Genomic DNA, 27851 nt, shown 5'->3' with positions numbered 1-27851 from the left:
CCAATCGGCTTTTTTTTTTTTCTCCTCACGCTGTCTACGCGAGGAGAAAAGATAGCCGATTACCGGCTCTGTTTAGGTCACACGATCAGCTGTCATTGGCTGGCAGCTGATCACGTGGTAAGGGGTCGGGATCGAACGTATGATAGACGCTCTCCTGGCAAAGCAGGTCCGCGCTGTAGCCGTCATTCGACTATAGCACGGATCTAAACAAGTTAATAAAACTGGCTCTAAACCACACCTCCAAACTAATTTCATTAATTGGACTCCAGGTGTGTGAACGACTGACTCCAATTAGCTTTTGTCGAAGTAATTAATTAGTCTTTGGGTTCATTTATTTTTTCCCTTCAGCACTGTGAATGTTGGGTGTGTTCAATAAAGTCACACGAGAATTTAGAAATCTTTGTGTTATCAGTTTAAGCACATTGTGTGTCTATTGTGACTTAGATGAGGATCAGATCACATTTTAAGGCCACCTGTATGTACATTGAGTATAGAAAAGAATAACCCCCCTTTAAAATAATCACATTGCTTTGGAGCCTGAAGACAGATACAGTTTTTGTTTTATCCAGCTGTATTTACTAGTGCAACTTATAACAACCAAGTGAAAGATATAACACCAACATGTCAGAAAAAAAAATACAGAATCAATAAGTTGGAAAAAAGATCATTCCCCTCCTAAAAAAATAACTTGTAAACTCAGGTGTAGTAGCTAATCAACTTCTCAATGGCACACAAAACCATTTGATTTTCAACTGTGATCAGCTGTGGTCATTTTGATTAGGCTCAGCATGAAAAAAAGCTTTCTTGGAGGATTTCAGTCCCTGATTGCTTCGATTGCACTAACAATCCACTATGGGTGGCAGGGCACTGTGAAAAGATCTCCGGGATAAAGTTGTGGACAGGCAGGAGATGGATACAAAAAAATAAATAAATAAAAAAATGTAAAGCCTTTATCAATGCCTAGAAGCACAGTGAAGTCTATTATTCAACACTTCAGCCCCGGAAGGATTTGCCCCCTTCCTGACCAGGCCATTTTTTGCGATACGGCACTGAGTCGCTTTAACTGACAATTGCGCAGTCATGCGACGCTGTACCCAAACAAAATGATTGCCTTTCCCCCTCACACAAATAGAGTTTTCTTTTGGTGGTATTTGATCACCTCTGCGGTTTTTATTTTTTGCGCTATAAACAAAAAAAAAAAGAGCGACAATTTTGAAAAAAAAAAAAAAAAAAAAAAAAAAACGCAATAAACGTATATTGATCGATTTGCGCAAAAGTTAGTGTCTACAGAATAGGGGATAGATTTATGTCATTTTTATTATTTATTTATATATTTTTTTTACTAGTAATGACAGCAATCTGCAATTTTTATCGGGACTGTGACATTGCGGCGGACAGATCGGAAACTTTTGACACTTTTTTGGGACCATTGCCATTTATACAGCGATCAGAGCTAAAAAATAGCCACTGATTACTGTATAAATGTCACTGGCAGGGAAGGGGTTAACACTAGGGGGCGATCAAGGGGTTAAAGGTGTTCCCTCACTGTGTGTTCTAACTGTGGGGGGGATGGGAGCGACTAGAGGAGACAGATCGTTGTTCCAACTTAGACGTCAGGGGGGCGGACTGACTGGGAGGAGAGAGAGAATGAGAGAGCGAGAGAGCGAGAGATCGAGAGAGCTGTTCCTGATCACTAGGAACAGCTCATCTCTCTCCTCCCGTCAGAACGGGGATCAGCCTCTCTTTACCACGATCATGGGTGGCCAGCAAACACGGAGTCCACCTACAGTACCACGTGCACAGAACGACGTATAGGTAAGACGGTTTGCGCAGCTGAACCGACTTGCCACAGTATATATGCAGAAGGCGGTCGGCAAGTGGTTAATCAAAATGGATTGTTTAGGTTTGTCCTCACATTACATAGTTTTTCATAAACCAAAAGTAGAACTATAGGCAAAACTTTTTTATTCATTTTTAATGGGAGGATTTATATTTCCATCTTAGTCCTTTGGGGGAGATTTACCTTCTCTCCTGTCCCATAGCCAAAACAGGAAGGGAGAGGAAATCCCTCAAAAATTAGGGAATCCCCGGTTATCACCAGGGTCACCAGGACTAGTGTCACCAATGCAGATTCCCACTGCTCTGGGGACAACTCACAAATTGGAATTTTCCTTCTATTTCATTTATAACGGTAGACATGACAAATGGTGAAGGCGAGTCTCCCTACCGGGTGCACAGGCAACAACGAAGACCCGACAGCAAACGGCTTACTGTGTGGGGCACTCGGCAGGAGTGAGGAGCCAGGAGAGCCGAAGAAGAAGAGGAGAAGAGGAGGATCTGGGTTGCCCTGTGCAAAACCACTGCACGGAGGAGGCAAGTAGAACGTGTTTGTTATTTTTAAACAAAAAAAAAAAGTTTAAATAACACTTTAAATAAAGAACTGCTTTAAATTGTGTTTTCATACTCGTCTGTCAGCTTTAATTTAATAAAACCCCAAACGGTTTATTGTACAGTATGTACCTTTAATGACACCCCGAGTATGAAAGCGGTTAAAGTCTTTTAGGACATTCCATACCCAAACACAAAGGCAACTACCGAACACTTCTATCAGCCGAACAAGGAACTCATATGAATGATTCTCCCCCAAATACGAGACAAGGCTCTGTCTTGAGGTTCAAGCAGGAATGAATATTTATTCAAAAACATGTTATACAGATCCCACTTCAGAACACTCCCCCCCCCCCCCCCACCCTTGGAAAACAGGGCAGGTTAAACTGTCCAATGACAATGGACACACAGGTCAGGTGTGTTTAATGTCTCATCAGTACACAGTCTTATCAGCAGGGAGAGCTGTTGGAGGAATCCCCCCTCCCTCCATAGAGTTATGCTGGCCATACACTATACGAAAAATCGGCCGAAAAATCGTTCGTATGGACACTTCGTTCGTTTTTCGGCAAGTTAGTGGGTACAAATCGATAATCGTTTGTGACGTTTTTGTGGAAAAAAAACGAACGGCATGTTTGGAAAATTTCTGCCGAACGTACGATAAATTGCAAGGTTAATGTGTTTCCCGTCCGAACTGCCTGCACTAGGTATATGTAAAAAAACGAACACAAAATTATTTATTCATGTCCACTGAACAGATTATCGGACATTATATGATGGCACGATCGTTTGCGGTCACGGTCGAACGTTCGTTTTTCGAAAATGGGTTCGGCCGATTTTCTGTATAGTGTATGGCCAGCATTACACATCCTGTGATATGCAAGGCAGACAGACACAATAGAACATTGGAATACAGTCCCACCCCAAATTAGCACAGCAAATAGTACACAACATAATGAGACAGCACACATTATATATACAGCATTGAGTCTGACTAGCACAGATCATAGTGGGGTTCTCATTCACCTTGTGCCCCTATTAGTGGCTTCCATCACAATGGCATATCCAGGGTCCCCAGAGTCTGTGTGTCTTGGGGGACATGGACCTGAATCTAAAGTAATGCCACCTCAAGGGTCCCCAGGCATACAGCTCACAAAGAGCACCGTTCCCCCAAAGGCCAGGGCCCATAATTGATTGCCAAAAGGCTAGCATCCAGTTCCCTCCAAAAGCCTGTCCCGGCTAGGTCTGTCACAGTACCCCTATAAAATTATAGGGTCAAGTTGAACAATATGTTTATTTAATCTTTATTAAAGGGTTACTAAACCCACAACAGTAAAATCAGACGGTGTATGCAGAATAGCATGCTTGTTATACTCCCTGTGGAACTTAAGGGGTTAATCCTCTGCATTGTGTAAAAAGCCCGTTTATCCTGTATGCACAGATCCTTCCCTCACTGCACTGTCTATCTGGGAAAGGCCAGCTAACACAGGCAGGGTAGCCGACCTGCACATGCTCAGTTGTGTCTTTTATGCTGGAGAGAACACTTACTTGTTGATCAGAGCTAGCCAGGTCACATGATATTGACATCACACATGTGGGCGTGTATACAGGCTGTAGTGGAAATCGCCTCCTTCCTTAACTCTCAGCACTGGAGAAACTGTGCAGTTTATCATGTAATCATGGTATACAGAGCATCCAAAATGGTATATAGTGGCAGTATATTAAAGTAAAAAGAAGATTTATAAGTTGTGGGCACTGTCGGGGGGGGGGGGGGGGTGAACTATTTTCATATTACTGGGTTTAGTAACACTTTAAATGATGTAATGACTATATAGCAAAATAAATAATTAAATCTGTAGGTGTCTTTACAAGTATTTTATAATAAAAAGGCATCAAATTGTATTTTTGCAGCTGGTTAAATGTAGGCGGAAATAACGCAGATCCTCCTAATACCATTCAGTTGGTTTAATTTGTGTCGGATGCGCCTGGTCTATAGAAGAAATACCCCCACTTGTCTACAGAGGCATATGAATGACTCTGATAAACTGTCTGTAATCAAGCACTGTCACACTCTCCTCCAAGGCTCTCAATGAAAATGAGAGGTGATAATCACTTCACCTAAAAGATAAAGTGTTCCTATGGGAAGAACTGCCTGAACGCCTCCCTCCAATTCCCTGGACCATGAAGTCACCAAACCCCCCCCCACCCGTGATTTATAGTACATCTTCGGATTCATTGCCCGGTCCTGAAAATAGGATTGCAGCCATGTTTTATCTCCTGTATGGTTTGCAGTCCTAGCCTCATACATCTTGTTCTTCCCCGCTCATCCGCCTACCCATATATTTTCACCAGTAAGGGCAGCAATTCATTCTGTCTATGGAAAATCCTACAAGGGGAAAATGGTGCACTGAAAGGTTTGCAGTTCGAAGAGTAGTAGCACCAAGATGTGCTTTTACATTGCTGCAGTCCACTGATGCACGTTAATGTACGTCATGTTAACCACTTGCTTACAGGGCACTTTCACCTCCTTCCTCCAATTTTCAGCTTTCAGCGCTGTCACACTTTATATGACAATTGCACAGTTATGCAAACTACATTTTTATCACTTTGAGACCGATAGAGCTTTCTTTTGGTGGTATTTAATCACCAAGGTTTTTTTTATTTTTTGCTTAACAAACGAAAAAATTTTAGAAAAAATTTTAGTTTCTGTTTTGTAAATAAGTAATTTTTCTCCTTCACTGATGTGCACTGATGAGGTGGCACTGACAGGCAGCACTGATGGGCGCTAGAACTGCACGATTCTGGCTAAAATGAGAATTACAATTTTTTTAGCTTAGATAGAAGATAGATCAAGATTCTCGCGGCGTAACATCATCTTTCACATTAAAACAAAAAAAAAAAAAATTAGGCTAACTTTACTGTGTTTTTTTTTTTTATACATTGAAGTGTATTTTTTCCCAAAAAACTGCATTTGAAAGACCGCTGGGCAAATACAGTGCGACATAAAATATTGCAGCAATTGACATTTTATTCCCTAGGGTCTCTGCTAAAATATATATAATGTTTGGGGGTTCCAAGTAATTTTCTAGCAAAAAATAGATTTTAACTTAAACAAGTTTCAGAAAAAGACTTTAAGTGGTTAAACTTCCTGCATTTGCATGTTGTTTAAAAACTTGGCAGACTGCCTGGATTTTTTTTTCCCACATAGAAATGTTATCCCTTTGATCTAAGAAGGAAGAGTTAGTTACAATGTTTCATGAAAAACTTGGCAGACTGCCCAGATGTTTTCCTTTGACAGCTGAATGAGCAGATAAGTCTCTCCACTTGTTATATGAAAGAATCGGCAAACTCTGCAATAGAGATCATCAGGGGGTTGAATCGAGATCACGATTTTTTAACGATTAATTGTGCAGCTCTAATGGGCACTGAAAAGCAGGACTGGTGGGCACTGTTGGGCTGCACTGGTCATCAGGACACAGATTGTCAGTGTAGATGTCCCCTGTGTGGATTTGATGGTTATCGGCTCTCCTCTACTCAAGGGCTGTCAGAGCGAGGAGACTTTTGCCGTTAACATGCAAATTCTATTTACATTGTGGTCAGCTGTGATTGGATACAGCTGATCACATGGTAAAGAGCCGCCATGATTGGCTCTTTACCCAAAGAACGCAGCCATCACAGATCACTGCCTATGTGTGCAGCACTGGGCACATAGGCAGCGCGAGCACATCATATGTCAGCCTCCCGACAAAATGGGGCCACGCTGTACCCGTCATTCGGCTATAGTGCAGTCACAAAAGAGTTAAGGCAGCCTGCTAATTTTAATGAGCTACCAAAAGTAACAAAAAAAGGTAAGCTGCCCTATAGACTTCTATGGGCCATTGTCCAAAAAACAGAGTTTGTCCCGTAGACGAATACTGGGATCTGTAATGCACAGGCCAGGCCAGGACAGCGAAGACTTAGAGCGCTGGGGGCAAGCAAACAGCAGGACCGCAGCTGTCAGATGGAGCATCCATGGGCTAGGTTAGTTCAGTGGCAATAAAGGATAAGTGCACTTTGCTCCAAGGTCCAGTTATTCTTTAATGAGTCCGGGATTGTGTACTTCCGACAATACAAAGCCTCAGTAGTAGTGAAGGCACCAGCAGTGAATTGGTTTCCTAGTGCCAGGGATTTGTCCAGACCTGCCTATGCAACCAGATTACCGCATTCTTCAATGTGGTACACTCAGAAAAAAGGAAGACATCTTATGATCAAGTGCTTTGGGCAGCAGAAATATGTTGGAAGCGATTTAAAGTTTGAGCTAAAAAGAAAAAAATAAACCACAAAAAATGATGATGTGAGAGCTGCTAATATGAAAATATAGGCACTGAAAGACAATGAAGGTCAGGTAGATGCAGTGACAGCAATGGTCAGACTTCAGCTGACCTCTTACCCCTGGTACTCAAGCTGAAGGATCAAACACAGGGGGGGTATATAGAACTAGGAAACAAATTTATTGCTTCATTGGTAAACTACACAATTGCGTTTGGAGTACAGCCGAATGAGCTTTGGCTGTACTTCTCCTGTGGATCACAGGAGTGTGCAGATTGTTTTGTATTCCTGTGACCCATTTTCAGCAAAGAGCGGGCTAAAGCCTGCTGTTGGCTGACATCACAGAGCCGGCCCAGGCTCGGGAAAGATTGCGACCATATGGTCGTGATCCACCCACATGCCTGGACTGGCATCCAGCTCAGTGGGCCGCTGAGAGCCTGAACCAGCTGTTCCCACCCCCTCCACAGCCCATCGCTCCAGTGAGCGATGGAGGGGTAGAGCTGACAGCGGTGACTGACAGTCACCAGTTCTATGCTCACGGAGCTCTGAGAACCGAGCGATCAGCAGTGTTTGATCGCTCGGTTCTCAGCCCTAGAGCCTGCGGGGGACCAATGCCGCATTCACTTAGGTAAGTAGGATTCCAAAATAAAAAAAAAAATAAAAAACATTCCCATACTTCTCTTTTAAAGTAGAATATAACTCCCAACAGAGAGCTAAGCCAACCATAAATGGAGTCAGTGTTGATGGGGGGAATCCTTCCCACAAAGCTGTTCTCCCAGCAGGGGGGGAGCCGTGCCAGCTGGGAAAATCGCCTAAAAAAAAAATAAAAATCAAACATGCTGGTTGTTCCCAAGTGGATCAATCAACTTCAGTACAACTAGCCTGTCCATACATGGTTCGTATCTCGGCTGGTCCCTGCTGAACCGGCTGAGATTCGAACTGTCTATGGCCAGCTTTAGTTCCATTTAAACACCCCCATCCAGGTGGGTTTTTTTTTCTTTGGCCCCACAATAGGGTGGGCTCAGCGCTCCATTGGTAGCTGGCTGCATGCATCCGGAAGAGGCAATAAGCTGGAGAGGACTAAGATGGCAGTGCGGGACCCGATGTTTGTCACCTGAACAGCTGGATTGCAGCAGGCAATGCTGGATTCACTATGTATGTCACTATGCATGTTTCAAAAAGAACACACTACAAATAGGGGGGGGGATAAACTTGGGGGGCGGAGGGGTTGCCCTGGGGGAGTTGGATACTGCTTTAAAGACTATTTATACTCTCACATAGGGGCTCATTCATGACTGACGTTCATTAAAAAAAATAAAAAAAGGAAGAAGAGCTTCTTCAGTTGGCTGTTGCATCTGGTTAGCAATTGGACATCGAAAGAAGTTCTGGACAGCCGCACTCCAAAAAAATATATTTTGCTCATAGCTGTGATTAAGCACAGTTTGTAGTGTGAAACGCGTAAGCTTTGTTCCGCTCTGCTGTGACCTGTATTTTAGATGACACTTTTTGAATAAAAGGCAAAATATATATTTTTTGGAGTGCGGCTGTCCAGAACTTCGATGTCCAATTGCTATATGCGTTGCCAGCACCTGGGCTTCTAACTGGAGGAGAGGCTTTTTACCCTTATCTGACCCACCTGGAGCGGTGATCATTTCTCTCTGCATCTGGTTAGCAGTCTGACAGCATGCATGGTTGGCTGACAACACTGCTGTTGCTGCTGATTTGAAGGCAGTGGTTTAGCGTTGTCAGTCTGAAACAGGAAGTACTGTAACTGGCAAGATCTCCAGGTAAGAACCTTTGCAGCAGTCACAAAAAAAAAATAGTTGCCAATGAAAACTGTACAACAGGTAGGAATGATGCCAAAAAAACTTAAAATATTGATTTTGGGTTGAGCTTTTTGTGCTGGCTAGCTGGAGTGTGCGCCAAGGCATTGTGTTGTATTGTTCTGTGGACTGCACTGCCTATGTGCATCTTTATTTCCTCTAGCTCATAACTGACCTGAGCGGTTGTCATATTTGCTTTGCTAGATGTTTTCTAACACAGAAAACGAAGACAAGGTGCTCGATATACTAAAGGCATGTTCAATTTGTAAGGGGATTCTACTTACTTTAGTGGATGTGGGGAAGATTATGTTGCAAAAGAATACGCAATCATATGCAAGGTAATATAAAAAAAAGTCAATATATTTATGTTTTACTGATGCTTAACCCTTTCGGTGCCAGAGCTGTTTTTGCACCTTTTTTTTTTTTTTTTTTTTTGCACACGATTTTAAAATCATTTTTGGTCTGAAGACCCCCTAAAACTATACATAGATCTTCTGAAAGCAGGCAAAAACATATCTTGTGAAAGCAAACACCCAAGAAAACAGAGTGGTAGTTCCAATTTTTTTATGTTACACAATATAAGCGTAACGCAGGGCTTGACAAACCCCAGGCGCCAGGTCACCATGGCGACAAGAAATTTCATCCTGGAGCCTGGGCTGCCACCCGAATGCTCCACACACCCTGTGCCCAACTAGACCCCCCACCCCCATGTATCCTGGGCTTCGCTTGTCCATCTGCAGGCCCGGGACTGGTAGAGGGGAGGGAGGAGAGTGGACACACGTCCTCTCTCTCCTCCCCTTCATGTTGTTGATCAGGAAGTGACATCACTTCCGGGTCCCCATCAACAGTTTCCCCGGCCATCGAGGCTGCGAAAGAATGCAATGAGATGTGCATTGCACTACATTCAGTGGAGCTGAGGGGAGACATCCGGGGTCTTTTAGACCCCGGATGTCTCATTAAAAAGAGAACCTGTCACCAAAAAAAATCATCACATGGGGGACTTTTTGTCCACTAAGTAATGCGGGGAAATAAAAACAAAAAAAACAAAAAAAAACAACATTACACCAAAGCACATAACCCCCACCCCCAAATAAAATGGAGGCACACCCACATATATGCACGTACAAACGTAAATGCACACAACGGGGCGCCTACACTTGAAAACACTGATTGAGATACACGCACGCTGGGATGCAATAATTCTAGCACCAGACCTCCTTTGTAACGCTAAACTGGAAAACTTTGGGGGGGGGGGGGGGGGGGCTTTAAAGAGTCGCCTATGGTAAATATAAGTACTAAAGTTTGGCGCCATTTCACGGGCGCATGCAAATTTCAAGTTTGACATGTTGGGTATCTATGTATTGGCTTTTATATTTTATCACAAAATTGGGTCGTTTAATGCGTTTTTGTGCCCCCCTAAAACTAACATTTAATGTGTTATTTACAGACATACATTCGCAGTACTATACTATCGTGTGACATAAAAAAAATGTAATCAAATTGAAGCTACCACTATTTTATTCTCTAGGGTGTCTGCTTTCAGAAAATATATAACATTTGGGGATTTTATGCAATCGTCAGGCCTAACATTATTTTTAAAACGTATGCAAAAAAATGCAGAACGGCTCTGGCTGTGAAAGATTTAAAGGATAAGTTCACCTTCGAGAACACGTTACAAGCTCCACCCATAAGCTTTGTTAGTTACAAAAAAAAATAATAATAATAAATTATTATTATATTATAATAATCACAGCTTTTTTAGCCGGCTCTTGGATTCAAAGGCAAAATTTGCCAACCCTGGCGTAACGGTTTATGAAATGCAAAATTTCAGTTAAAAAAAAAAAAAAAAAGATAGATTACATTTTAGGGCACATAAAAGCAATAGGTTACTCAATTGTTTTGGTAACATAAAAAAAAAAGATGAGGTTGTGCCAAGAAAATAGATACCCAGCATGTCAAGCCTAAAAATTGCATGTACCCCTGAAACAGCAACAAACCCAAAGAGGAACTGCAGTCTGCTCACATAATTTGTAATAAAAACAATCTTTGTCATTCTGAAGCTTCCCTCTAACCACTTTGCATATTATTTTATATATACTGTGATTCTGTACTTGCCAAATATGCTGCAGAAATCTCCCTCCACCAAGTCTGGCTGCAACCATTTTAAATGTGGGCAGCTGAAGCTGCTGCCTGTTCACTTCCTGGATTTACACAGACACACACAGAGGTACACCACCAGCTCTGCAGCTCTCATTGGCCCTCGTATGACTCATCTCCCCTCCCTTCCTGGCAAACTCTCACAAGAGTGAGAGAGAGAGCTGTGCATGATGTCATAAGCCTAGGCTTTTTTACCAGACAAGAGACAGTGGGCTGTATAAGGTATTTAAGGTAGTTAAAACAAGGGCAAAAGATTTAATAGATGGAAAGTTGAAAAAATGACTGAAGGTCCGCATTCAGTTCAGTACCCTATTTTTCCATAGGCGGCCTGTACAGGTCCATCAGTTTGGAGAGGACCATGAATAATGGAGCCTAGAATTAATGCTCTCATTCTGACGTGCACGCCAATATGTAACATGTGTAGCGCAATCCATGTTTTGGGAGGGGGGGGGGCCAAGAAACTTTTTAGGGGGAGAATTTAAAGTGCTTTGGTGTAACTTTTTTTTTTTTTTACTAAACTTTTTTCTTTCATCCTATACGGGACAAAACTTCAGGTATTTTTTTAATGAGACATCAGAGGTCTAAAAGATCTCCCATATCTGTCCTCCAATGAAATTAATCGAGTGCAGATCGCATTACTTTAGCGTCTTCCCCAGCCACTCTAGCTGGTGAAAGTAACGTTTTACACATCGCTTGCAGGTCAGTAACAGGAATGGGAGATCAGCGAATGGACATTTGCTGATCTCCCTCCCCTCTGCACAACTGCCGGATCGCTCCCATCTGACAGTCGGCTTGTTAGATTTACACACCCCCCCATGGCTTCAGCTGCCGGGTGTGTGTGTGTGTGTGTGTGTGTAAAACCCCCTGCCATCAGGTGAAAATAAAGGGGTTAGAGGACATTAAGTGCTATATGAAAAAAATCTAAGCAGTTCCTCCATTCACGCTATACAGCGCAGATATATGAATCCCATGGCTGGGCTAATGTATTTCCACATCCGGCTCTGCTAGCTGTCAAGGTACCCGAACAGCGGCTGCATCTGACTGGGCCACTCACTGGAGTGAATTTTAATCCAGTTCATCAGGGACTGGCTGAAATTTGTAGTCTACGGCCAGCAGTAGTCCCTATATTCTACATCCAGACTGGGTCGCAGCCAAGCGGATAAAGTGTTTCAAAATAACAGAAACTAATGCTTCTTGTAATTGTTGTGCAAATGTCCAATTGAATGAGTTTATATTTTGGTTGTCCTGTGAGGCACCTGTGCATAACTGAGGCTTAAAAAGCCTCCCATTTCGATCAAGAGATCAGACCTCGCGATGCTTGCCTTGTATGAAGCATCAGACAAGGCAAGCAGTATTTACCGCCCCCCCGAAAAGCAATCCAAAGGGGTTCTCTTTTTAGCCGGTAAGAAGAGGATTGCAGGTGTTCAGCTAAATCTGCCCCCTGATTTCCAGTTTGTTTTTTCTATGTCAAACTGAAACTTTGAATTGCAGGACTGTGCCGCAACCGTGAACCAAACGTTTGGCTTGAGATTGCAGCAGAGTCCCATTTTCTTCCATGGGTGAGTCTGACAGGCGGCACTGCCTGTCAGACGCGGCGGGTTGGAGCGGCGCTGCCTGTCGGACGCGGCGGGTTGGAGCGGCGCTGCCTGTCGGACGCGGCGGGTTGGAGCGGCGCTGCCTGTCGGACGCGGCGGGTTGGAGCGGCGCTGCCTGTCGGACGCGGCGGGTTGGAGCGGCGCTGCCTGTCGGACGCGGCGGGTTGGAGCGGCGCTGCCTGTCGGACGCGGCGGGTTGGAGCGGCGCTGCCTGTCGGACGCGGCGGGTTGGAGCGGCGCTGCCTGTCGGACGCGGCGGGTTGGAGCGGCGCTGCCTGTCGGACGCGGCGGGTTGGAGCGGCGCTGCCTGTCGGACGCGGCGGGTTGGAGCGGCGCTGCCTGTCGGACGCGGCGGGTTGGAGCGGCGCTGCCTGTCGGACGCGGCGGGTTGGAGCGGCGCTGCCTGTCGGACGCGGCGGGTTGGAGCGGCGCTGCCTGTCGGACGCGGCGGGTTGGAGCGGCGCTGCCTGTCGGACACGGCATGTGGATTTAAAATTGTGCATAGTCACTAGGGCTGCAACTAACGATTATTTTCATAATCGATTAGTTGGCCAATTATTGTTTTGATTAATTGATTATTCGGTTAATAACCTTAAAAAAAAAAAAGTGTGGTGTATAATTTAGTTAATATGTAAAGTTTTAAAAGGCAATTTATTCTTAAATATCACTATGCAGTGGTAAATATAAATAACCAACTATATGGTTAGGGAGCAAAATAACTAATCCACTCTGAGAACAAACAGAAGAGATATACTGTATATACTATTAGAGGATATATACTATTTAAGGGTGAATCTGGTAAATATAATCAGACTCAGAGATCAAATTTTTTTATTTAAAGAACAAAACAAAAAAAAAAAAAAGTAATTTTAAGAACGTTCGTTCGATTTTCTAATCATTAGTTGGGTCAAATCGACATTCATTTTCAACCACAGTGAGGGGAAAATTTGGAAATAGAAAACTTCTTGGTGAAAGGAATTTTCAGACAGTGGATGTGATTTTCGTTCAGAAATTACATTCGTTTTAAAAACAGAATGTTAAAAACAAGTGAAAATTTCAAACAACATTCTTTCATTCAGCGAACGTACAAAGATTTTTCGTCTGAATATTCTCACCTGAAAATTGATCCGTGTGGCCAGCATAAGGCTCAGTACACACCTATGCAGTTTGCTTTTGATCTGTTTCTGCAGTGCTTTCTGCTGTGCGTTTTGATTTTTGAGCACGTGATTTTGCTGCAATTTGCATTTTTGCATTTTTTTTGGCCAATTTGTTGTTGGGCAGCTAAAAAAAAAAACACAAATTGCTGCAAAAACTCATTACATGCTTTTCTGCATATTCTCCATTGAAGTATATTGAACCAAAAAAGCACCGTTTTGCTTTAAAAAAAAAAAAAAAAGTCCCTGACCCTTTCCAAATACGCAGCGGCTGAAAAAAGCATAGATGTGAACGTGTCCCATAGAAAACCATGTAAATGAACTGTAGTGCATTTCTGCAAAAAGCACCGAAGAAACACATAGATGTTAACCAGGTCTAAGATGTTTAGTAACATAATGGGGTTAAAAAAAAATTAGCCCTTTATAGTACAAAAAAAAAAAAAAAGCAGATAATCACTACTGTAAGGGGTTCATTTTTTTACTGTAGAACTGTGAAAGTAATATTTACAGTAGTGATTATTTGCTCTTTTTGTACTATAAAAGGGCTCATTTTAGTTTTTTTTTAACCCCATTATGTTACTGGCCGATTAATCGATTATGAAAATAGTAATCGATTAATTTCATAATCGTTTCGTTGTTTCAGCCCTAATAGTCACTCAAGCACCATCGCCTGCTATTACTGCCCCCTAGAGCTGCACAATTAATCGTTAAAAAATCGTGATCTCGATTCAACCCCCCTGACGATCTCTATTGCGGAGTTTGCCGATTCTTTCATATAACAAGTGGAGAGACTTATCTGCTCACTCAGCTGTCAAAAGAGAACATCTGGGCAGTCTGCCAAGTTTTTAACTTGAAACATTGTAACTAACTCTTCCTTCTTAGATCAAAGGGATAAAACTCCTGTGGAAAAAAAAAAAATCCAGGCAGTCTACCAAGTTTTTAAACATCTTGTAAATGCAGGAAGTTTAACCACTTAAAGTCTAAATGTTTTTCTGACACTTGTTTTTTAAGTTAAAATCAATTTTTTTTGCTAGAAAATTACTTGGAACCCCCAAACATATATATTTTAGCAGAGACCCTAGGGAATAAAATGTCAGTTGATGCAATATTTTATGTCACACTGTATTTGCCCAGCGGTCTTTCAAACTCAATTTTTTTATTCAATAAATTAAAAAAAAAAACGAAACAGTAAAGTTAGCTCATTTTTTTTTTTTTTTTTGTCTTTGTTTTAATGTGAAAGACGATGTTACGCCGCGAGAATCGTGATCTATCTTCTAAGCAAAAAAATCGTGATTCTCATTTTAGCCAGAATCGTGCAGCTCTACTGCCCCCTTACCGCTCCGGAGCGGCGCTGTCTGTCAGACACGGCATCTCGGGAGGCACTGCCTGTCAGACACGGCATCTCGGGAGGCACTGCCTGTCAGACACGGCATCTCGGGAGGCACTGCCTGTCAGACACGGCATCTCGGGAGGCACTGCCTGTCAGACACGGCATCTCGGGAGGCACTGCCTGTCAGACACGGCATCTCGGGAGGCACTGCCTGTCAGACACAGCATCTCGGGAGGCACTGCCTGTCAGACACAGCATGTCGATTTAAAATTGTGCACAGTCACCCAAGCACCATCGCCTGCCGTTACTACCCCCTTACCGCTCCTGGGGAAGGAGCCACCTGGGGTGACTTTCACCATGAGCAGTGGTGGTTGTTTTTCCCTATCAAGGAAACATTAACATACAGGATTTTTGCTAGCACATGATAAAAGTCAGCACAGTGCAGTCATTTTCTCTCCCTCTGTTCTGCATGTTTTAGCCATCTAGTCACCAGAAAAAAATGACTTGTCAAAAAGCCTGGCGCTGCACAAAATGGCCGCCTGACTAAAGGTGTAAATGGCAGGATTACTTTCAGTACAGACGCTGTGAACACTGCAGAGCCCAGACAACATAATCACATAAGTGACCCGCATTACCACAAGATGGCACAAGAGAAATAACAATGTTTTATAGGTCTCTTCCCTGTGTTTCCCCCCACCAGATGATAACGGCGTTGGAGAGTTTCTACTTCACATGCGAGGAGCAATTTATACAGCGTGGCGGTGGTTAGGTGAAATTGAAGAGCACTCTGTCCCTGGACGGGCCTGTGAAGAGGCGATTACACACACACTGCATTATTACAGCTTTCCTAATTATAGCCATTCTGCAAGAGCGGCCATAATAATCGCTCTCTGGCTGAATCGATAATGATACAAATGGAAGAGAAAGGCCGTCCCCAAAGAATAGAGTGCATCAGTCAAACGCCCACAATCACAAATAAAACGCAGAGAATATCGCACCTCATTTAGTGTCTGACGAGAGGACCGCTGCCATTGCCCATAGCAATCAAATTCTTTACCCAAGGGGTGGATTTAAAAAAAAAAAAAAAAAAAAAAAAAAGGATTTTTAAAAACTGACATTGCATGTGAATATACTTTTTTTTGGTTTGGATGGAATATGAGAGTTAGAACCCCTGTCATTTTTTAGTTCTGTGTCCCTGCTCAAAGGATTTACCATGGTCCTCAGAAAGGCAAAATTTAGGGGAATAGACAAGAAAGTATCCAATGGGGGACACTTTCTCCAGAAATAATGGTCCAACAGGGGATTTCCACCCATCTTTTGTGCAGAAAACCGCCTAGAAAACAGTATTGCGTAGATAACTTTTCCCATTTATAAAGGCTTTGCACTTAAATTTTCATAATTTACATTGTCTTAAGCTAGGTGTCATCAAAGAAGGAAATGTACAATTGTTTTCTCTTCACTGCTCCTCTCAATGACACTAATGCCGGGGCACCGTTCCTCCCAATGACACCAACAATGAAGATTATTCTTCCCAACAACTCCTATTGCCCTCAGACGTTATGCAATTTATTTTTTTAAATACCATGGGACCATCCCTCCCCTACTGACATCAGTGATGGGGCCTTCTTCCCAATGACACCATTGGTAGGACACCATTCTTCAGTGATGGTGCACTATTCCTCCCAACAAAACCAAGGCTGGGGCGCCATTCCAGCCTAGGAAACCAAGGCTGGGGCGCCATTCCAGCCTAGGAAACCAAGGCTGGGGCGCCATTCCAGCCTAGGAAACCAAGGCTGGGGCGCCATTCCAGCCTAGGAAACCAAGGCTGGGGCGCCATTCCAGCCTAGGAAACCAAGGCTGGGGCGCCATTCCAGCCTAGGAAACCAAGGCTGGGGCGCCATTCCAGCCTAGGAAACCAAGGCTGGGGCGCCATTCCAGCCTAGGAAACCAAGGCTGGGGCGCCATTCCAGCCTAGGAAACCAAGGCTGGGGCGCCATTCCAGCCTAGGAAACCAAGGCTGGGGCGCCATTCCAGCCTAGGAAACCAAGGCTGGGGCGCCATTCCAGCCTAGGAAACCAAGGCTGGGGCGCCATTCCAGCCTAGGAAACCAAGGCTGGGGCGCCATTCCAGCCTAGGAAACCAAGGCTGGGGCGCCATTCCAGCCTAGGAAACCAAGGCTGAGGCGCCATTCCAGCCTAGGAAACCAAGGCTGGGGCACCATTCCAGCCACCAAAACCAAGGCTGGGGCACCATTCCAGCCACCAAAACCAAGGCTGGGGCACCATTCCAGCCACCAAAACCAAGGCTGGGGCACCATTCCAGCCACCAAAACCAAGGCTGGGGCACCATTCCAGCCACCAAAACCAAGGCTGGGGCACCATTCCAGCCACCAAAACCAAGGCTGGGGCACCATTCCAGCCACCAAAACCAAGGCTGGGGCACCAATCCTTGCAATAACACCAATGTCCGGGGGGACATTTCTCCCACTGAACCCATTATTTTCCCCACTGCCAGCACGGGAATTATTTTTTTTTTTTTTTTACTCCCACTGTCCACAATTTGGCCCGCAAATAGTTTGACAGACAGGGAATCGGCCCTTTTTTCAAAAAATTCTAAAGACCACTACATATTAGATCTTAGGAGCCCATCAAAAAAAATTCATGTAAAAAAGTGTTTTTAGTTTCACTATATTTGGATGTTGCATTTTTATCTGTCTTTATCCAACATTGATATCTTGCAATGCAATGTCTAAGCGCGGAGTAAAAAAATGGCGAAAATTGACACCAACAAAAAATGGATATATCATCCAAAGCAGCTTTGTAAATAGGCAAAACTTTCAGCAGCGATATTTCCCAGAAAACAAAGCTGAAATATTTATTTCCAGTTTTTATAAATAGGCACTTTAAGTGCCCTTGAAATCTATATGAATTTGAATACAGTCACATTAATGGTATTTGGAGCTAGAATATCATATTGAAAATATTTCATAATGAAGTGCAGTGGTCAGCCCCACATAACGCAGTCTGCTCTCTCTCATTCTCTCAGAGTACATTAAGACCGAGATCCACTTAAGCCAATGCACTAATGACCACGCTGATGTATTAATCCATCTCTCGGAAGAGCTCAAACAACTTGCTATAAGTGCAAAGTTGCCATTATATATATATAATTAAAGCGGCCTTCTTGCAATATTCAGCCTCTATAAATATCCTAAACACGGGCCTATTTCTGGAGCAAAGGCCTGCTGCCTGCGCATGCTGAAGGTTAGGAGTATGTCAGAGCACCTCCAAAGACAGCCACTTAACCTGTAATGTGCAATAATTGTGTTAGTCCAGCGGATGGCTATCAGGAGGGGGTGGGGGGGTCAGGCATCTGTCACGATACAAGAATCTATGCCTCTGTGTTAAGTGCTGAGCGTCCTAAAGATGTACACACTCCCTGGGAATACTGAGAAGGATCTCATCTGCATTTCAAATCCATTGCCCTGTTGTATTAGGGCACAGGAGAAGACTATAGTTATTTAATCTATGTGGCAGAGGAGGAAAAGCAAAAGTTCCCTTTTTATGAAGTTCTATCCTGGAAAACCTGCAGGAAGAAGAGGCAGAGGAGCAGGGATTTCAAATCCACCAGACCACTGCAGCAGCTCATCACCCATGGAGGGAAGTACAGCGGGGACTGGAGGGGGTGGAGAGGGTGAACAGCAGGGGTGTCAAAATCAACTAAATCGCAGGCTGAACCAGCAGCATGTTTGGCCTCAAAGGGCTGGTTGTAGTCGGGGTGCACTACGTACAGAGTGCAGCGTTCAGGGGTGAGCTACGTACAGAGTTCAGGGGTGCGTTACGTACAGAGGGCAGAGTTCAGGGGTGCGCTACGTACAGAGGGCAGAGTTCAGGGGTGCGCTACGTACAGAGGGCAGGTTTCAGGGGTGCGCTACGTACAGAGGGCAGGTTTCAGGGGTGCGCTACGTACAGAGGGCAGGTTTCAGGGGTGCGCTACGTACAGAGGGCAGGTTTCAGGGGTGCGCTACGTACAGAGGGCAGGTTTCAGGGGTGCGCTACGTACAGAGGGCAGGTTTCAGGGGTGCGCTACGTACAGAGGGCAGGGTTCAGGGGTGTGCTGTGTACAGCATGCATTGTTCAGGGGTGTCCTGTGTACAGCATGCAGGGTTCAGGGGTGTCCTGTGTACAGCATGCAGGGTTCAGGGGTGTGCTGTGTACAGCATGCAGGGTTCAGGGGTGTGCTGTGTACAGCATGCAGGGTTCAGAGGTGTGCTGTGTACAGCATGCAGGGTTCAGGGGTGTGCTGTGTACAGCATGCAGGGTTCAGGGGTGTGCTGTGTACAGCATGCAGGGTTCAGGGGTGTGCTGTGTACAGCATGCAGGGTTCAGGGGTGTGCTGTGTACAGCATGCAGGGTTCAGGGGTGTGCTGTGTACAGCATGCAGGGTTCAGGGGTGTGCTGTGTACAGCATGCAGGGTTCAGGGGTGTGCTGTGTACAGAATGCAGGGTTCAGGGGTGTGCTGTGTACAGAATGCAGTGTTCAGGGGTGTGCTGTGTACAGAATGCAGTGTTCAGGGGTGTGCTGTGTACAGAATGCAGTGTTCCGGGGTGTGCTGTGTACAGAATGCAGGCTTTAGGGGTGTTTACAAGTGATAACAGGGAGCGGAGAGTGGGAGCCGAAAATGGTGAAATGGAATTCTGCTATGTTTTCCGGCTGCAGAACTGGGTGCAAGGGCCACATGACAAGGCCAGATTCGGCCTGCAGGATTGTGTTTGACATACAGTATGTGGTGTAGTGTTAAACTTTTACATTTTTCTGTAAAGGTGAACTAACCCTTTTGGCCTGTCTTATATACTTTTGGAGAAAATGCTGATTGACCAGTGCAACCAATCCAAATGGTCAACTACTTACATCTTTACATTGAGAACCTTTACAGCAAAGGCAATTTCCCAGCCAGGCCTGCTACCATTAGAAATCTGCACATTTAGGAGGTTGTGAGGCAGCCAACTTGTAAACGAATGACTGAAGATAAAAAACGGGCAAAGAGAGAAATGCATTCTCTCCGAGGCAGAAGGAAGGTCTAGTAAGTAGCAGCAGAGGTCCTGCAGTATTAGAGCGGCTCCTGCTGCTAGCGTGCGGCTCCCCTCTCAGTGGAGGGCTTTGTACTAAAACATTCCCTCTCTGTGGAAATTCTGCATACAGAAGACATAATGAAATGGAGCCATAGCTGAAGGCTTAATCAGTGCTTAGAGGAGGCAAACAAAATACGTTCTCTGTGATTTATCCTCAGTGCGCATAGCTGAGATAAAAAAGTAAAGCGTTTTGGAAGCGCGCCTTTCCACTGACCTATTCCTGAGCGAGAGATGAGACTTCACTACATGAAAAGACACTGGCACAGGAGCACCATGATATATAATCAGGAGGCATCTGTACATTGAAATAAAAAACCTGTATGATCCACCGCCCTATATGTGCCGTCCAATCATGGCGTCCTGTACACGATTTGTGCCTATCAGAGCTGAAATTCCATCTGCTTATATTTCTTCTTCCCTGGTTCCTTCTTTCTCCCCACATCTACATGCTAATAACATTTTACATAAATATTCTCTTTTCATCACATAACGTATCTTATATCCAGTGATGTCATCACTGTGTCTCTTTGATTTTCTATGCAAAGTAGACAGATCATAGCTGGTGGGAGGGGCATACATAGCTTCCTGATAACATCACAGCACCCTGCCTCCGTACTCCTCAGACATGATGATAGTGGGCTGACCCTTGGGAGGAGTTATACAGATATAAAAACGCCTTGATGGGTGTCTGTCTGTTGGAGTGGGTGTTCCTGGACAGCTTGTACTGACATGCAGACCACTCTAGGTCACACGCACCTGAGACTGAAGGCAAGGGTGACCCCTGGAAGCAGGACATCTAAAGTGTCCTACTGGGATGAGTGGAGTGGCAACCTCAACCTGGATTCTGAAAAGGCCACGTTCCCAACGCGTTTCGCTTAGTCACCCACATGTGATGCTGAGCCTCCATGACTGAAAGAACTGAAATCCAATCAATGAAAGGGGCAGACTGGGGAGGAATAAGGCTAGATCCCAGGTGCCCAATCTGTGGCCTGAGGGTTAGATGATGCTGGAATCAGAGCAAGTCATTACAGTACAGGAGGGGAGCCGATGCAAGACTGAAGGGAAGGCCGGAGTTCAGTTTAACCACTTCCCATCCCGGCTGTAGTCAAATGACGTCCCCGCAGATGGGATCTCCCATTGTGGGCGGCGTCATATGATGTCCTCAGCTTAACGCCGGTATAGGGGGTCACGTCACTCAGGAGCTGATGCACATGCCTGGCGGCCGCGATGTCTGCCGGGCACCAGCGATCACTCGTGACAGAGCAGAAACGGGGATCTGTGTGTAAACACACACATCCATGTCCTGTTAGGGGAGAGGAGACAGATCGTGTGTTCCTAGTATATAGAAACACATATTGGTCTCCTCCTCCAGTCAGTCCCATCCCCCCCAGTTAGAACACACAGTAAGGGAACACAGTTAACCTCTTGATCGCCCCCTAGTGTTAAAGGGGTTGTAAACCTACGTGTTTTTTCACCTTAATGCATCCTACGCATTAAGATGAAAAAACACCTGGCCCCCCGTTTTACTTACCTGACCCCTGGAACTTGACCCAACGGGGACGAGCTGTCTCTCTGCCCAGGGTTCTCGGCTCTTGATTGGATAGATTGATAGCAGCGCAGCCATTGACTCTCACTGCTGTCAATCAAATCCAATGTCGCGGTCGCTGGGGGGCGGGGCCAAGTGATACATTAAGCGGCTATGGACGCTGAATACTGGACTCGGGAGTGCGCCCGCAAGGTAACCCCCTCGGGAGAGCGCTTCTCCTAGGGGGTTATCTGATGTGAGGAGGAGCCGTGAGAGCCGCCGGGGGACCCCAGAAGACGAGGTTCAGGGCCACTCTGTGCAAAACGAGCTGCACAGTGGAGGTAAGTATGACATGCTTGTTATTTAAAAAAAAATAAAAAACAAACCCTTAGAGCCGGTTCACACCGGGACATCTTGTCAGGTGACTTAGCCGCCTGACAAGTCTCGCCCCGTTCTGTACAATGGAACCGTTCTAATCGGAGCGACGCAAGTCGCTCCGACTTAGAAAAAGGTTCCTGTACTACTTTGGGGGCGACTTGTATTAACTTCTATATAGAAATCATTTTGCAAGTCGCCGCTGCAGTTGTGTTCAAGTCGCCTGAGGCATTCGCGCTGCAAGTCGTGCTGCCTCAGTGTGAACCGACTCTTACAATCACTTTAACCCCTTCCCCGCCAGTGACATTTACACAGTAAACAGTGCATATTTATAGCTCTGATCGCTGTATCAATGTCAATGGTTTTTAAAAAAAAAATGTCAAAAGTGTCCGATCTGTCTGCCGCAATGTCGCAGTCACAATAAAAAAAAAAAAAAATAATAATATATATAAAAATGCAATAAATAAATAACCTATTTTGTATGCGCTATAACTTTTGCGCAAACCAATCAATATACGCTTACTGCTATTTATTTTTACCAAAAATATGTAGAAGAATACACATCGGCCTAAACTGAGGAATTTTTTTTATTGGGATATCTATTATAGCAAAAAGTAAAAAATAATGTTTTTTTCAAAATTGTCGCTTTTTTTTTTGTTTATAGCGCAAAAAATAAAAACTGCAGAGATGATCAAAAAGCACCAAAAGAAAGCTCTATTTGTAGGGAAAAATGGACATCAATTTTGTTTGGGTGAAACGTCGTACAACCGTGCAATTGTCAGTTAAAGCGACGCAATGCCATATCCCAAAAAATGGCCTGGGCAGGAAGGGGGCAAATTCTTCAGGGGCTGAAGTGGTTGTAAACCCTTCCATATACCCAGTGAAGTGACTGACCTCAAATAATACACAGAGATGAAACACATCCTCCTACATAAAATGTACTTGTTTATCTGCAGCTCTCTCTGCTATACAGCCCTTCAAAGTGCACAGTTTACACAGCAATTCTCAGCTTCAGAAGGCGGGGGCAGGGATCTGAAGTCACACACTGTACAGCACAAATAAGGGGAGTGTAATCTGGGGACTGAGTGTAAGGAAAGGACACACCCCCCTCTCATAGGGGCACAGCTGAGGCTGTCAATCACCTGCTGTGTGCAGAAGGAAAGAAGGGGGGGGCCATCCCTTGGTGTCAGAATAAAAATGAGAATTGATTCAGATGGCAGAGGGAGGAGAGAGCAGACTGAAATCACACTCGGTCCTTTGGATTGAGGCAAACTACATTTTTTTATTTCAGAGGTTTTAAATCACGTTATCCCCTCTCTATGATCAAAATGGAAAGAAATAATCAAGGAAATGAAATAACAACTTGCTGACAAGACCTTTTCTGTAACTTTTTGTTTACAAGTATAAATCAGTATTTTTTGCCAGAAACTTTTTTTTTTTTTTTTTTTTAGCAGAGACCCTAGAGAATAAAATGTCACACTGCATTTGCGCAGCGGTCATTCAAACACAATTGTTTTGAAAAAAAAAAAACACACTTTAATGAATAAAAAAAGAAAAAAAAAACACATTAAAGTTAGTCCAATTTTTTTGTATAATGTGAAAGATAATGTTATGTGGAGTAAATAAGACACCTAACATGTCCCGCTTGAAAACTGCGCCCACTTATGGAATTACGACAAACTAGGGTACTTAAAGAGGGAGTCCTGCGAAAAAAAAAAATGTTTTAAGTCAGCAGCTACAAATACTGCAGCTGCTGACTTTTAAAATATGGACACTTACCTGTCACAGGGTCCAGCGATGTCGGCACCCGAGACCGAACCGTCCCTCGGATGCTGCCGCCTTCGGTAGGGGAATCAGGAAATGAAGCCTCGCAGCGTCACTTCCCGGTTCTCTACTGCGCATGCGCGAGTCACACAGCACAATCTGAATGGTCTGTGTTGTCTCTGGGACCCGTGTGTGTCCCAGCAGACAGCGCAGCGGGACAGGAAGAGGCATAGACTCCCGTGGGCGTCTATGCCCGGAAGTGGGTGCAAATACCTGTCTTAGACAGGTATCTGCACCCCCCTCCCCCCTGAAAGGTGCCAAAAGTAACACCGGAGGGGGGGGGGGGGGGGGGGGGTTTCGAAAAGCGGAGGTTCAATTTTTGTGTGAACCACCACTTTAAATTTCTCCATAGGCGATTTTAAAATTTTTACAGGTTACTAGATTAGAGTTACAGAGGAGGTCTAGTGCTAGAATTATTGCTCTCGCTCTATCGATCACGGCGACACCTAACATGTGTGGTGCGAACACCGTTTACATATGTGGGCGTGACTTAAGTATGCATTCACTTCTGTGCACAAGCACAACGGGATGGGCGCTTTACATTTTTTTTTCTATTTATGTTACTTTTTATTTTTACACCGTCCCCTTTTTTTTTTTGATCACCTTTATCCCTATTACAAGGAATGTAAACATCTCTTGTAATAGAAATAAGGATGACAGGTCCTCTTTATTGGGAGATCTGGGGTCAATAAGACCTCACATCTCTCCTTTACCTGTAAAAGCAAAAGAAAAACACTTTGACTTATAAAAATAAAAAAAATCATCTCTTTAAGCCAAAGAACCGGAAGAGACGTCAGAGGTCGCTGCGGTCCTCCAAGGTCATAGAGCCGACTGGGAGCCATCTTGCCCTCACTCAGCTTCCTGCTTATCCATCCAACAGATCAGCTTGCTTCCGGTTTAGCGGCAGGGTCTGAATCCCTTTACACTTGATTTGTGAGTATCTCACCAAAAATGACATTTTTGTTGCAGGGGATGCCCAAAATCTGACTTGTATCTTAGTGCAGACTTCTGGGAAAATCAGTAGACCAATCACAAGCAGGAAAATGACATTTCTGGGGGGCGCTCTGTACTCATTCTGTGTACAGAATGTCTCCAGGTAGCCATATTGCATTTTACAGCAAATTACTGAGCTGCAGATTAAAAAGGAAAGGTCTTTTTGTTAATTACATTCAATCGCATTATTTGTGTCGCAATTGTATATGCCATTTTATTTTTTCTTTCTATTTGATTTTATCCCACGAAAGTGGAGTTACGCTTTAACTTAGCCAGTATTGTGATTCACATCTAGGATCACACCCCTCCCCCGAGGCAGGTCTAGATTCACGGACCCCCCAGCCACCCCCCTCCCCCCACGAACAGGTGCACTTCTAGGGTTACACCCCCTGATGTACAGGAGATGTACAGGGGGGGGTGTAAGGGAGATGTACAGGGGGGGGGTGTACGGGAGATGTACGGGGGGGTATACGGGAGATGTACGGGGGGTATACGGGAGATGTACGGGGGGGTATACGGGAGATGTACGGGGGGGTATACGGGAGATGTACGGGGGGGTATACGGGAGATGTACGGGGGGGTATACGGGAGATGTACGGGGGGGTATACGGGAGATGTACGGGGGGGTATACGGGAGATGTACGGGGGGGTATACGGGAGATGTACGGGGGGGGTATACGGGAGGGGTGTACAGGAGATGTACGGGGGATCATCTGTGTAGGAAGGTATACATAAAACAAATGTCTTAGTTCAGGACGGAGTGTGAAATCCAAAATGTCACCAAAATAGGAAGTGAGGGGAAATCATCCACTGGAGACACCTGTCCTAGTGACAACTAAGGAGGAATTGCCCTCACTTCCTGTCTCTGAGACACAACAGGAAGTGAGGAAAAATCTCCAATGAGACACAGATACTGATAAACCCCTCTGTAGTCCATCCAAAACTGTAATAAACTATGACAGCAGTGATAAGGGCTCCCAGTCCTGGCAGGACCCCTACAGATGACAATGGGGCCCCCGATTAGACGACATTAACTCTCATTGGAAAAGTCAGGGGCCCCCACACACATTTTCAGGGGCCCCGGTCCTGAGCTAATAATAGCTATAGGGCCCCAGGCCAATATTAGAGCCCTTTGATAGTCAGCCCTTAGAGGCCCCTTTGGCAGGGACATCAGGCGCCCGTTATTGTTTTGGAGCCCTAGTATTATTACTAGTACTGTGGATTTTCATGTCGGGCCCCTGGTATGTCAGCTCTGGAGGGGCCCGACCTAATATTAGAGCTCCTTGAGAGTCATCCCTTAGGGGCCCCCTTGGCAGTGACATACCAGGGCCCATTATTATTATATTTTCACTAGTACTCTGAATTTTCATGTTGGGCCCCTGGTATGTCAGCTCTGGAAGGGCCCCTACACAAGATCATGGGGCCCCCCCAGTGCTGAGCTTATACTAGTTACAGGGTCCCATTATTGGAGCCCTCGCACAGTATTATCAGTAGTACTGTGGATTTTCATTTAGGGCCCCTGGTAATTATTATAGCTCCTTGAGAGTCAGCCCTTCGGGGCCCCTTTGGCAGGGACATCAGGGGCCCTTTATGTTTGTATTGGATTTCTATGTTGGGCCCCTGGTATGTCAGCTCTGGAGGGGCCCCTGGAGGCTCCCTGCTTGGACACAGCAGAGCCCCGCCCCCTGACAGGTGCCATTGAGGGGCCCCCAGCTGTCTCCTCATCGGGCCCCTGTCATTCCCGCCCCCCTGTCAGGTGTTTTGGCGGGAAGTCGCTCGGACAGGTCATCCCATTTCGGGGTGGGGGGGGGGGGGGTACCGGCGGGTTTCGGGGTGTGCGGCGCCCCCTGTGGCCCCCCGGGGCCTCACATCCGGGTTCTCTGTTGTGTATATTTCCCCCTCTCCTCCCTCCTATACCGGGGATCCCCGGCCCCCTCCAGCTCGGGGCCCCGCACACCCCCCTCCCGGTAAGATGCGGAGTCCCCTGGAAGGGGGCGGGGGATGGACTGTACCATCGGCGGGGCGATCCCTGGACTCAGGCCTCCATCACACCGATCCCCGCCCGACCCTACAGACCCCCCGATCACCGGGCCGCCCCCCGCCCGTCCTCCGAGCCGCCCTCACCCCTCCACAGCCCCGGAATCCCGGCCTGGCCGCCATCATGGGCGCGACTACCCGGCCCGGAACCCCCCTCATCCCAGAGCGGGACCGCCGAGGACTCCACCATCCCGGATCCGGGGGGCCCCGAACCTCCCCCCCGCCTCCCCGACCCTTCCATCACCTACCTGGGGGGGACCCCGAGCCCCCGGAGCCCCGTCCGCTCCCCTCCGCCCTCCACAATTCACCAATTCACTGCAAATTACCAACCCGTCCTCACCTCACAATGGTAGCTGCAGAGATGGCGGCCTGGGCCGGATTACCATAATCTGCCTAGCAACCGCCGCACGCCGCCCGCTGATTGGTGGGATCCGAGCGTGGGAAGGAGCGGCCTCTGTCCGCCTGCCCGGTGTAGCCGTGACCGGAATATATCTGTGTGATTACCGGCTGTGCGGGGGGGAGACGGGGGGACCGGCATGGGGTAGATATGGGGGGCAATCAGTGGTATTGGGGGTGCGCGGTGGGTATACTCGGGGATCTCACATACAGCGCCACCAATGGCGGCCAGAAGAACTGCAAGAGGAGGACACGTGATGTCCTTCACAGCATCTCCGCTATAGGACCCAGCATAGGGGCGCCCTGACCCCGGGGAGTGATGTCCATAGGAGGGGGGGGGACAGAACCCCGGGAGCGATGTCCATAGGGGGGGGAAAGAAACCGGGGAGCGATGTCCTTGGGGAGGTACAGAACCCAGGGAGCTATTCCCTCAGGGGGGGACAGATCCAGGGAGCGATGTTCTCGGGGGGGGGGGGAAGAACCCGGGGAGCAATGTTCCCGGGGGGGGTGATGTCCATAGGGGGGGGACAGAACCCAGGGAGCTATGCCCTCAGGGGAGACAGAACCCGGGGAGCGATGTCCTTGGGGGGACAGAACCCAAGGAACGATGTCCTCAGGGGGGACAGAACCAGGGGTAAATGTCCTTGGGAGGGGATAGAACCCGGGAGCGATGTCCATGAGGGTGACAGAACCCAGGTAGCGATGGCCATAGGGGGGTACAGACCCTAGGGAGCAATGTCAGTAGAGGGGGAGACAACCTGGAGAGGGATGTCCATGGAGTATCAGGGCCACAATGTCCATACAGGAATCAGAACCC

At 46.0% G+C, this 27851-nt stretch overlaps 1 protein-coding gene across 1 annotated transcript in view; it reads right to left on the bottom strand.

The window, feature by feature from the left end:
• PRDM10 (PR/SET domain 10) overlaps positions 1-27123 on the bottom strand; it is a gene marked incomplete in the record, with an annotated part of 110322 nt that extends 83199 nt beyond the window's left edge. Inside the window, 1 exon segment of the mRNA XM_073603323.1 lies at positions 26979-27123.
• Positions 27124-27851: the final 728 nt, after the last annotated feature.

The sequence above is a fragment of the Aquarana catesbeiana genome, linkage group LG10 (genome assembly GCF_042186555.1).
Source record: "Aquarana catesbeiana isolate 2022-GZ linkage group LG10, ASM4218655v1, whole genome shotgun sequence".
NCBI classification, from domain to species: domain Eukaryota; kingdom Metazoa; phylum Chordata; class Amphibia; order Anura; family Ranidae; genus Aquarana; species Aquarana catesbeiana.
Note: the sequence above shows the minus strand (reverse complement) of the source record. Positions and strands in the feature narration are given on the sequence as shown.